Consider the following 9,567-nt stretch of genomic DNA (forward strand, 5'->3'; position numbering starts at 1 on the left):
TCTAACAAAGAGATGAAGGCACAGCTATTGTAAGCAGACTAAACCCACTCAGCAAGAGGGATGGGGAAGAGGAGGCAATTTCACTTTGCTTTTCCCAAGAAAAAATCTCTAAATAGATATATCTCAGTTATCAGTTCTGGTCATTTTACATGGCAACTTGACAAAAGCCATCCTATATAATAAAGAGATAACATGCAAATTGGCCATCATGCCAACACACAAGATGACCACCCCATGTGGTCAAAGATGGCCGCCACAAGATGGCCTGCTGGGGAGGGCAGTTGGGAGGTTTGAGGTCTGCAGGTTAGGACAGTTGGGGAGGACCAGGCTGGCAGGCAGAAGCAGTTAGGGGCAATCAGGCAGGCAGGCAGGAGAGTGATTGGGAGCCAGCAGTCCTGGATTGTGAGAAGGATGTCCCAGATTGGAGAGGGTGCAAGCTGGGTTGAGGGACACTCCGCACCCCCGTGCATTAATTTTATGCACCAGACCTCTAGTGGATTAATAATAAGAATTATGATGCTTAGAGAATTCACTGCCTTCTTGAGAAAGTTTGCACTACTGTATCAGAGTGCTAGGTGTAATACATTATTAAGTATATTTGGGCATAGTTTTATACTGAGACTACCAGGAAGAAACACATGTTAAGACTGTAAGTAACTTGTGATTAAGTTTTGGTTATTGTAAATACAGACTGTTTACCTGGGTACCCACATACACCAATTATCCTGTTTAAGCAATCAATATCTTCTGCCTGGGAGTTCAGCCATCCTGTTCTTGTGACTTTGCTATAAACCTGGTTATTGCATTTCCTGATCATCCCCTCTTGTTCGCTTGAAAGTGCTTTTCTGGTGAAGTATATTAACAAAGTTATTGGGACGACAAAGTTTGAGTGCTGAAGTCAACTTCCTCATCTTCATTGACATCCAGGCCCCACCAGAAAACACTAAAGAAGTTGAATAAGTACTCTTGGGGAAATTTCTTGGTCACTGTGTGCATAAGTTCCCCAAACCTGTGCCTCTACTTCTTCAGGACCATTTGCACAGAGGCATTCTTTCCCTCCTGTAGTCTATCTTGCAGCCAATGCAATGCTCCATGGCAGATACTCTAAAGCAAGTATGTCAAACTCATGGTCCGTGGGCCACATGCGAAACACAACAAATATTTTTGTGGCCCAGCCAATATAATGGTATGTGCAGTAAGAAGCATTTTAATAAAAATTTCATAACTTAATTTTTCTAATATCTTGTTATACATAATTATTAATAATGAGCTACAACATTCACTAATGACTGATTACTAAAATTGTGTTGCGTTCATTTCCCTTACACTCAGGAGCACCATTTCTCTTCACTAAATATTAGCAGCCAATTACCACATCATTAGTCTTGGACTGACTTGTTTGGTGTACTCAATAGGAAATATTTTACTTTCAGAGAACAAGAAAAATAGGTTTATTTGTGTTATGCTTATTAATTTGTGCAGTTATTCAGTGTCTGGTAAGTTAATGTTCAAGAGAATATATTAATTTTTATTTAAATGTTCTATCATTTTATGTTAATGATGACTCATTTATTTCAGCCCTTTGTATTCAGCATGTCTCTATCGAAATCAAGTGGTAGTAAAAATAAATGAAAAATTGCTGACAAACATTGAAATTTCCAAGAAAAGTAGGAATTGGAGTACTTTTGCTGTGAAGTAAAAAATAAAATAATCTGTTTGATATGTAATAATGCTATTAGTATACCAAAGTTATACAATATTAATTGTCACTATGAAAAACATAAATCAAAATATGATAATTACAAGGGATTAATGAGACAAGAAAAGTTTAAAGAGCTCAAGTTAGGACTGAAAAAAACAACAATTCACGTCTACTAAAGTATCACAAGAAAGTGAAGTGGTGGTGCATGCAAGCTATATCTTGTCAGAGTTGATAGCTAAACACTTGAAACCTTTTACTTTTGCAGAAAACCAAAGAAAAACAAAGCAATGCTTTTAGAAAAAAAGGAGTGACACTGTTTATTTACGCTGGCAGACTCAAAGGAATAAATTCCCCAATCTGAATAAAGTAACATGCAGGGGGCTTCTCTTTGATATTTTTCTGGGTTCTTTGACTCGCAAATATGGATTATGCTTCCAGTCTTTTTGAGGGTTCTGCAAAAAGGTCCCAGGTGTTGGGGGTCTTGCAAGCATATCTGATAGTCTAGCCTGGCACCAGTGTTAATAAACCTTCCTCAGGGACAGTGCATTGTTCACAGTTTTATGGCCTCTGTAACAGTTCTGTAAGACCAGTTTCTGGAAAAGAGGTAGTGACTTAATTATAGGTTATCAAGAATGTACACTGGGCTTGCTGGCATGGGTTCAGATTGCTAGCCCCCCTCCCCCCCCCCCAAATATCAGGGTTACATTGGAATTAGCCCTTTTTAGCCTTTTTATTACTGAAGATTACTTAATCAAGGAATGTCTAATTAAAGCTGCAGAAATTGTTTGTCCTGGAAATGTGAAGTCTTTTCAAATAATCCCTTTGTCTCAAAATACAGTTGCAAAAAGAATTACTGATTTAGTGGACAATTTAACTATTCAGATCAAAGCAAAATCATGTAGTTTTGAAGCTTTTTCTGTTGCCTTTGACAAAAGAATGGTCATTGGAGGCATAGCTCAATTAGCTGTGTTTCTTTGTGCTTGCGACATGGATTTCAACATTTTTGAGGGATGATTGGAACTAGTATTGATGCATAACACTAGTACAGGACAAGATATATTTAATTGTGTTTTTAAACTTCTGCACAAAAACAATCTGTCTTTCTCAAAAATTAACTTCTGTAGCTACAGATACAGGGGATGCTGGGGGAAGGTCAATGGTGGGAGGGAAGGAGATATATGCACTACAATATGTAATGCTTTAAAAAATAAAAATAAAAGGCATATAGTTTTTTAAAAACAAACAAACAATGGTTTCGTTGCATTACTACAAAAAAAGTGAAATTTATGAAGGATCCAGGATTTATCATATGCATTGCAATATACATCAAGAAGTATTCTGTGCAAAAGTAATAAACTCGGAAAATGAGTTGACATATATTAAAAAAATCAATTTCATAAGATCTTGAAGTTTAAATCAGTGGCAGTTCTCTGTTTTCTTAAGTGAATTAGACAGCAAATATTCTGGCTTGTCCTACTATATTGAGGTACGTTGGCTATCCTGCTCCAAGGTTCTTAAACAATTCTGGGACTTGAAAGAAGAACTATGTCAGGTTTTGTTTTGATGTGTTTTGTGTTTGTTTTGTTTTTTTGTTTTGTTTTGGGGTTGTTTTTTTTTTGGTCTGTTTTTTATTGCTTTTTATTTTTATTTTTTATATATTTTATTTTTTTATTGTTTAAAGTATTACATGTAGTAGTACATATATCTCCTTTTTCCCCCATTGACCTTCCCCCAGCCTCCCCTACCCCTGGTCTCATGCCTTCATCCCACTCCCCAGTGTCTTATGTAGATTTCTTGTGCATATATGCATGCATACAAGTCCTTTGATTGATCTCTTTCCTCCCTCCTCCCCAAGACTCCCCTGCCTTCCTGCTGTAATTTGACAGTCTGTTTGGTACTTTACTGCCTCTGTATCTTTTGTTCATCGGGTTATAATGTTCTTTATTTTCCATAAATGAGTGAGATCATGTGGTGTTTTTCTTTCATTGCCTGGCTTATTTCACTTAACATAATGCTCTCCAGGTTCATCCATGCTGCTGCAAATGATAAGAATTCCTTCTTTTTTATGGCAGCGTAGTATTCCATTGTGTAGATGTACCATAGTTTTCTGATCCAATCATCTGCTGACGGGCACCTAGACTGTTTCCAAATCTTAACTATTGTAAATTGTGCTGTTATGAACATAGGCATGCATATATCTTTTCTGATTGGTGTTTCTAATTTTTTGGGATATAATCTAGAAGTGGGATTACTGGGTCAGATGGGAGTTCCATTTTTAGTTTTTTAAGGAAATTTCATACTGTTCTGCACAATGGCTGCACCAACCGCATTCCCACCAACAGTGCGTCAGTTCTTAATAACTAAAAATCAAGGCACAAGCCTGTTTTTTTACACAATATTGTTGCAAGATTAACCCTTCATGGTTGATATAAAAAAAACATTTATATGTTTTAAACTTAAACTGCAAAGAAAACATCAGATTATTACAAACATGTTTGACCAAGTCAAAGCATTCAAATGTAAGTTAGTTCTTTGGGAAAAAAGCAGTTGAAAAATGAAGATTTAGTGCACTGTCCAACATGCAACATGAACAAATCAAGTTTAGGTGAAACTGCATCATATCAAAAACATGCAGAAAAAAAATTTAAACCTTAGAACTGAATTTGAAACAAGGTTTTCAGACTTTAAATTTTTGGAAGACAAGTTTTCTTTGATTTTTTTCTTCAATAAATATAGAAATAGTACCTAATCAAATGCAAATGGAGGTAATTGAGACCCAGTGTAATACAAATTTAAAGGCAAAATTCAGTGAAGTTGGAGTGCCTGAATTTTACAAATATTTACCTGCCAGGCTTGAAAATACTCAAAAATTGCATCTTAAATTATTTCCATGTTTGGAAGCACTTATTGGTGGGAGCAGTTATTTACAATTATGAAAAGAAATAAGTCTCCTGTCAGATCCCGAGCAGAATTACTGACATTCACTTTGGGTCAGTTTTAAAAGCAATCACCATAAACAAGATTTCCCTCTAAGTAGGGAAGAGAGTAGCTGAGAAGCACTACATTATAGTGTCAGGAAGAAAACATTAATTTTATCATTGCTCTTGATATATACAAACACACACACACACACACACACACACACACACACACACTATACTTTTGGAAATAAACCTGCATTTCTATTGAAACTGAAGCTTTTGTGTTTTTGTTTTTTGGTTGTTGTTTTTTTTCAGCCTACATAAACTTAAGCCTTGTTTATTTGGTCCATGTTAACCTTTGAGTTTGATTTGCTTGCTTTAAAGGGTTGGGCTCAGAGTAATGGAGCCTAGACTTGAACGTGTAATTTATGGTAAGCACCTCATTTATGAAATCATTGTTAGTTAAAAGTGAAATTCCAAATTCCTGAGTGAAGGTGAGCATATCATAGAGTTTTGAAAACTCAACTTTCACGTCTCACAAGAGCTTCAGTATGGGCTTGTCATATTTCTGGATCAAGGGAGTGACCTTCTCAATGTGCTTTACAATCTTGAGCCAGAAATCAGGGATCACTGTAGAAAGAGAAGATCTTTCTCTTCCTCCATGTTTATGTCCTTTAGTTCCTCCATACACCCCAGTCACCTCCTCCAGATCCTCAAAACCTTCTTCATAAGATTTCTGCAAGTCCTCATAGTTGGGCAGATTCTCCTCTGGATCCTGCATTTGAGCATCAAAATCATCTTCCATCTCATAATTATAGTCCTTGGCCTTGACTCTCATCTCACACTCCTCTTCAGTGAGCTCCTACAGCGGTGTACATTAGGATCAAGCCATCCACCTGGAACTGCTCAGAAGGAAATTTGAACACTTCACTCCAAACAGGAGACATGTTGGCACATTGGTCATTTTGAACTCAACAGACTTAAAGACACAGCTGGTTCAAGATGGGTGTGATACAGACAACTTTCCTCTCAATGAGATGAGATTCTCTCAGATACTTGGCCAGAAACTTTTTTGAGAGTGTACACTTAGTACTTAAATTCCAGAGGTAGGCTCTCAATAAGGTCTTAGTCTAAGGGGTACCTCATCAAAGCCTGTGGAGAGGTTTCAGCTACCATCATGCCAATTAATAGGCTCATTTGACCTGCTGTGCTATGCTCTCCAAGCCCTTCCATCATTAGATTTTGACAGGAAAAGATTCACACAAGTGGAGGAGAAAGCTCACCAACCAGGACTAAGCAGAAGCAGCTCTGACTGTAGAAGTTGGCTTAAAGTGAAGGAAGCAGCAGAGGAGCAGGTGGGCGCAATACCAGAGCAAGCCTAAGGCTGCAGCAGAAACAAAACTGGCCTTTCCCATTAGCTGCCATAGGGTAAAGTGCCACAAGCCTTTTGAGCAAAAAAATGACCTTCTAAATTCTTTTTGGCTTCAGAGCTCACCTTATTATTATAGTTCAGTAGCTGTGATTGACAAATCCTAGTCCAATGAATGATTAAAGCTATCAGACCTCCAACATTACCCACCTTCCCACAATAGGAGCGCCAAAATTTCTAGATAGGAGCGGTTTACTGAGCATGAATCTAGTGAGGGAGGGGTAGATTGAAACTACTTTGACATATATTTTTAAGTAGGCCTGAGAAAACTTTAGCCTAGAATAACAAAGAATTTAGGAGAGGGGAGATTTTAGAGGCCAGATAAATACATCTAATAGGAAGGGCCACTAGTAGAGTGTTGTTCAAGAATCTGTTTGATAACATCTATGTAGCTTTTATCAATTTTTAACAAATATTACAGTTTTAAAAATTCCAAAAGGGCTCAAATTTGCAACTTTATCAGTTGTAATTACAAAACAAGACAAAACTAAAAAAAACTAAACAGAAGGGAATGACCTTATTATTTTAGTTCCTGAAAGACACATGCCAAAACAAAGCCTTTTGGTATTCAACCCTACAAAAAAAGAATAGGTAAAAATACTAACATATTAACAGTGAAGAACATCAGGTGATAGGTTATGTGACTCCCTGAAGATATTTTATTTTCTAATTTAGCATTTTCAAAATCTCTATAAGGGTGCTTTCTTTTAAAATTGTTTCAAATTTCATAGTATTTTCTATAGAAGAGTGAAATGATATGGAATATGATGGGAGTAAAGGATGGCCTATGGTACTAATACCCATAGTTATATTTATGAATAATTAACACTTCACACCTGGCTATCAATATCCCTATTGAATTGCAAATTATCTTTCTGCATGCTGGCTTTTTTGGAGGTAAAACAAAAAGGTACTTAAATGTGAAGTAATGTTACTGAAAAGCAAAACATCTGCCTTTAAATTCTGAATAAATTGAAAATATTCAATGACCTCAGCACTGAGAAAGGTTGAAGATATGATAATGCATTGACAAGATGGAATGCTATGTGGCATTAAAATTTTTCTAGGGTAGAAAAAACAGTTTTTCCTTGTCTATATTTTAATACAGATTAAAGATTTTTATTTTTAAAGACTTTTTTAAACTACATTCCAGACTTAACTGTTCACTGTTTAGTATTATAATCATAAAAACCATAGACTGTTAGTGTATTTCATTATAGTCTTTAAGTTTTAGAAAACTGTAAACAAGGTTTTATGCTTCTCACTCTATAGCTTAGCTGCTATTTTAGATGATAGGTTTCTAAGGATGGGTGATTGGTTGTTTTATAACTGATGAAATGCCTATGCTACTTTCTGCATATTCCAATTGCCACTTCATAAACCCTCTTGATGCTGAGGAAAACGAAGAGGGGAAGAGGAAAAGAAGTGAGAGCAGAAAAGGAGGAGAAAGAGAATAAGGATGAAATTATTCTAGGGCTAAAAGACTCATGTTAGGGAATCACAACAATTGGAAGGTTCCAGAAGCAGTCTTGTGTGGAGGAGGGACCAAAGAGCTTAAGTAGAATATAAAGAACAGATGGTTTTTCCCTCAATAAATATCATATAATTATTTAAGCACTCCAATTATGTCTGTGTTGTGTGTGTGCATGTGTAAGTGCCTGTATTTACCTTCCTATGTTCATGGCACCATTATTTATAATAACCAAGATATAGAAGCAACCTAGATTTCCATTTATACATGAATTGATAAAAAAAAATATGTGGTCTAATTTTGCAATGGAATATTACTCAGCCATAAAAAATGAAAGTTTACCATTTGTGTGAACAAGGATGATATACTAAGTGAAGTAAGTCAGACAAAAACAAATACCATATAATTTCACTTATATGTGGAATATGAAGCAAAACAAAAACAGACTTATTGAACAGGAATCAAACTCATGGTTTTCAGAGTAGACAAGAGTTGGGATGGTGATTGAAAAAGGTGAAGGGGAATATGGCCAATAATATTGTGATCAGTTTTCACAGTGACGGATGATTATTAAACTTAGTGTGGTGATCACATTGTAAGATATATAAATGTCCAATCACCATATTGCATGCCTGAAACTAATTTGTATACCAACTATACTTAAATAAAACTAGTAATGAAAAGCTTAAACACACACAAACACACACATACACACACATCTCATTTAAAATAGACTAAGGCAGGGGCATGCTGTGCATGAGATGCTGGAGCTCAGAAGGGAGGTGTGGGCTGGAGTCCTTCCGATGGAGAGCAAAGCTGTGGACCTGATATAGCATTGAGAGCCCAGGCCAAGTGTGGTGGATGCTCACTAGACTAAGGAGAACTCAGAGAGGGAGAGCGAACTGGGGTATTAAGGGGGGATCTAATCAGAGCACCAATAAGAAAAGTCATTCAACAACAAGGGCATGGAGCGGAAGATGACTGCCAACGAAAAGGCAGACTGCAAGATAGTGTGTGAGTGAGAAAACAAAGGAAGAGTGTGTGGTCGCAAGGGGAGTGTCCTTTGATGAGTTGAGAGACAGCTATACTCCAGGAGAGTGTGGGGGACTGCTGGACGGGGCTCCCCTGACCAGGCAGCCCCCACTGCTGCTGAGTTCTCTCCCGGAACAACCTGCTCAGATGTGGAAACTGTGCCATCTTGAAGGGGAAAATGGATGTTATCAGATGCTGAAAAAGCTTGGGGAATCTACAACTAAGGCACCCATCGAACATCTGCGAACCCAAGAACATCGGTCTCCGAGTGGCACAAGCACGCAGATTCAGAGGAGCTCTACCCTTCCTCACAGAAAGTCAGATTTCACCTGGGATAAGATGAGGTCTGTGTTCCCAGCAGGAGAGAGAAACGTGCACACTGCGGGTGCTGGAGGACATGGTGAAGTCTGCGCCTAGAAAAATCCGTGGCTGTTTGGCTGGCATGATCCGTGAATGTGGAAGGGAGACCGCAGAGCTGCTAACCGAAGGAAACTCTAAAAAGCAACACGTTTTGATATGGGTGCAAAAGGATAGCCTAAAATTTTTAAGTGTGCCAGCTGCTTAGACTAAGGTGACCAGACGTCCCGCTTTTGGCGGGACAGTCCCGATTTTTTAAAATTGTTAAAAATCGGGACTTTTTTAAAACACCGCAGGACGCGGGACAAATTGTTAAAAATCAGGACTGTCCCACCAAAAGCAGGACGTCTGGTCACCTTAGCTTAGACCCACCAAGGGGAAAAAAGAGACTGCACAGACTTGCACGCAGCCCTGGAGTTCACACTTACTCAGGCTCTTTTTTTTTTAATTTAATTTTTTTTTCCTCTTTAAATCCTTGCTTCTGATTACTAAACCCAATACATAGAATCACTGGGAACAATCTAAGAGACTGAAGGGGAAAATTGTTTTTCTGGAACCAGGGATCAGAACGGATAATAAGTATCAGAGAATCAGCTCTGGGGCAAACCGCCATTAAGTGCCACAGGGAAAACAAAACCTAAACACTAGCTAGAGA

At 37.7% G+C, this 9,567-nt stretch overlaps 1 pseudogene across 1 annotated transcript; it reads right to left on the bottom strand.

Moving 5' to 3' along the window:
* Positions 1–664: 664 nt before the first annotated feature.
* Positions 665–5,799, bottom strand: LOC311614842 (nucleosome assembly protein 1-like 2; annotated as a pseudogene). Its single transcript has 4 exons — positions 5,717–5,799; positions 5,579–5,615; positions 4,980–5,485; positions 665–1,104 (listed from the first exon to the last, which is right to left on the bottom strand). The product of its transcript is annotated as a nucleosome assembly protein 1-like 2 (transcript).
* Between the last annotated feature and the right edge of the window lie 3,768 nt (positions 5,800–9,567).

Source organism: Pipistrellus hanaki (assembly GCF_964339955.1).
Source record: "Pipistrellus hanaki genome assembly, chromosome: X".
Classification (NCBI taxonomy): Eukaryota; Metazoa; Chordata; class Mammalia; order Chiroptera; family Vespertilionidae; genus Pipistrellus; species Pipistrellus hanaki.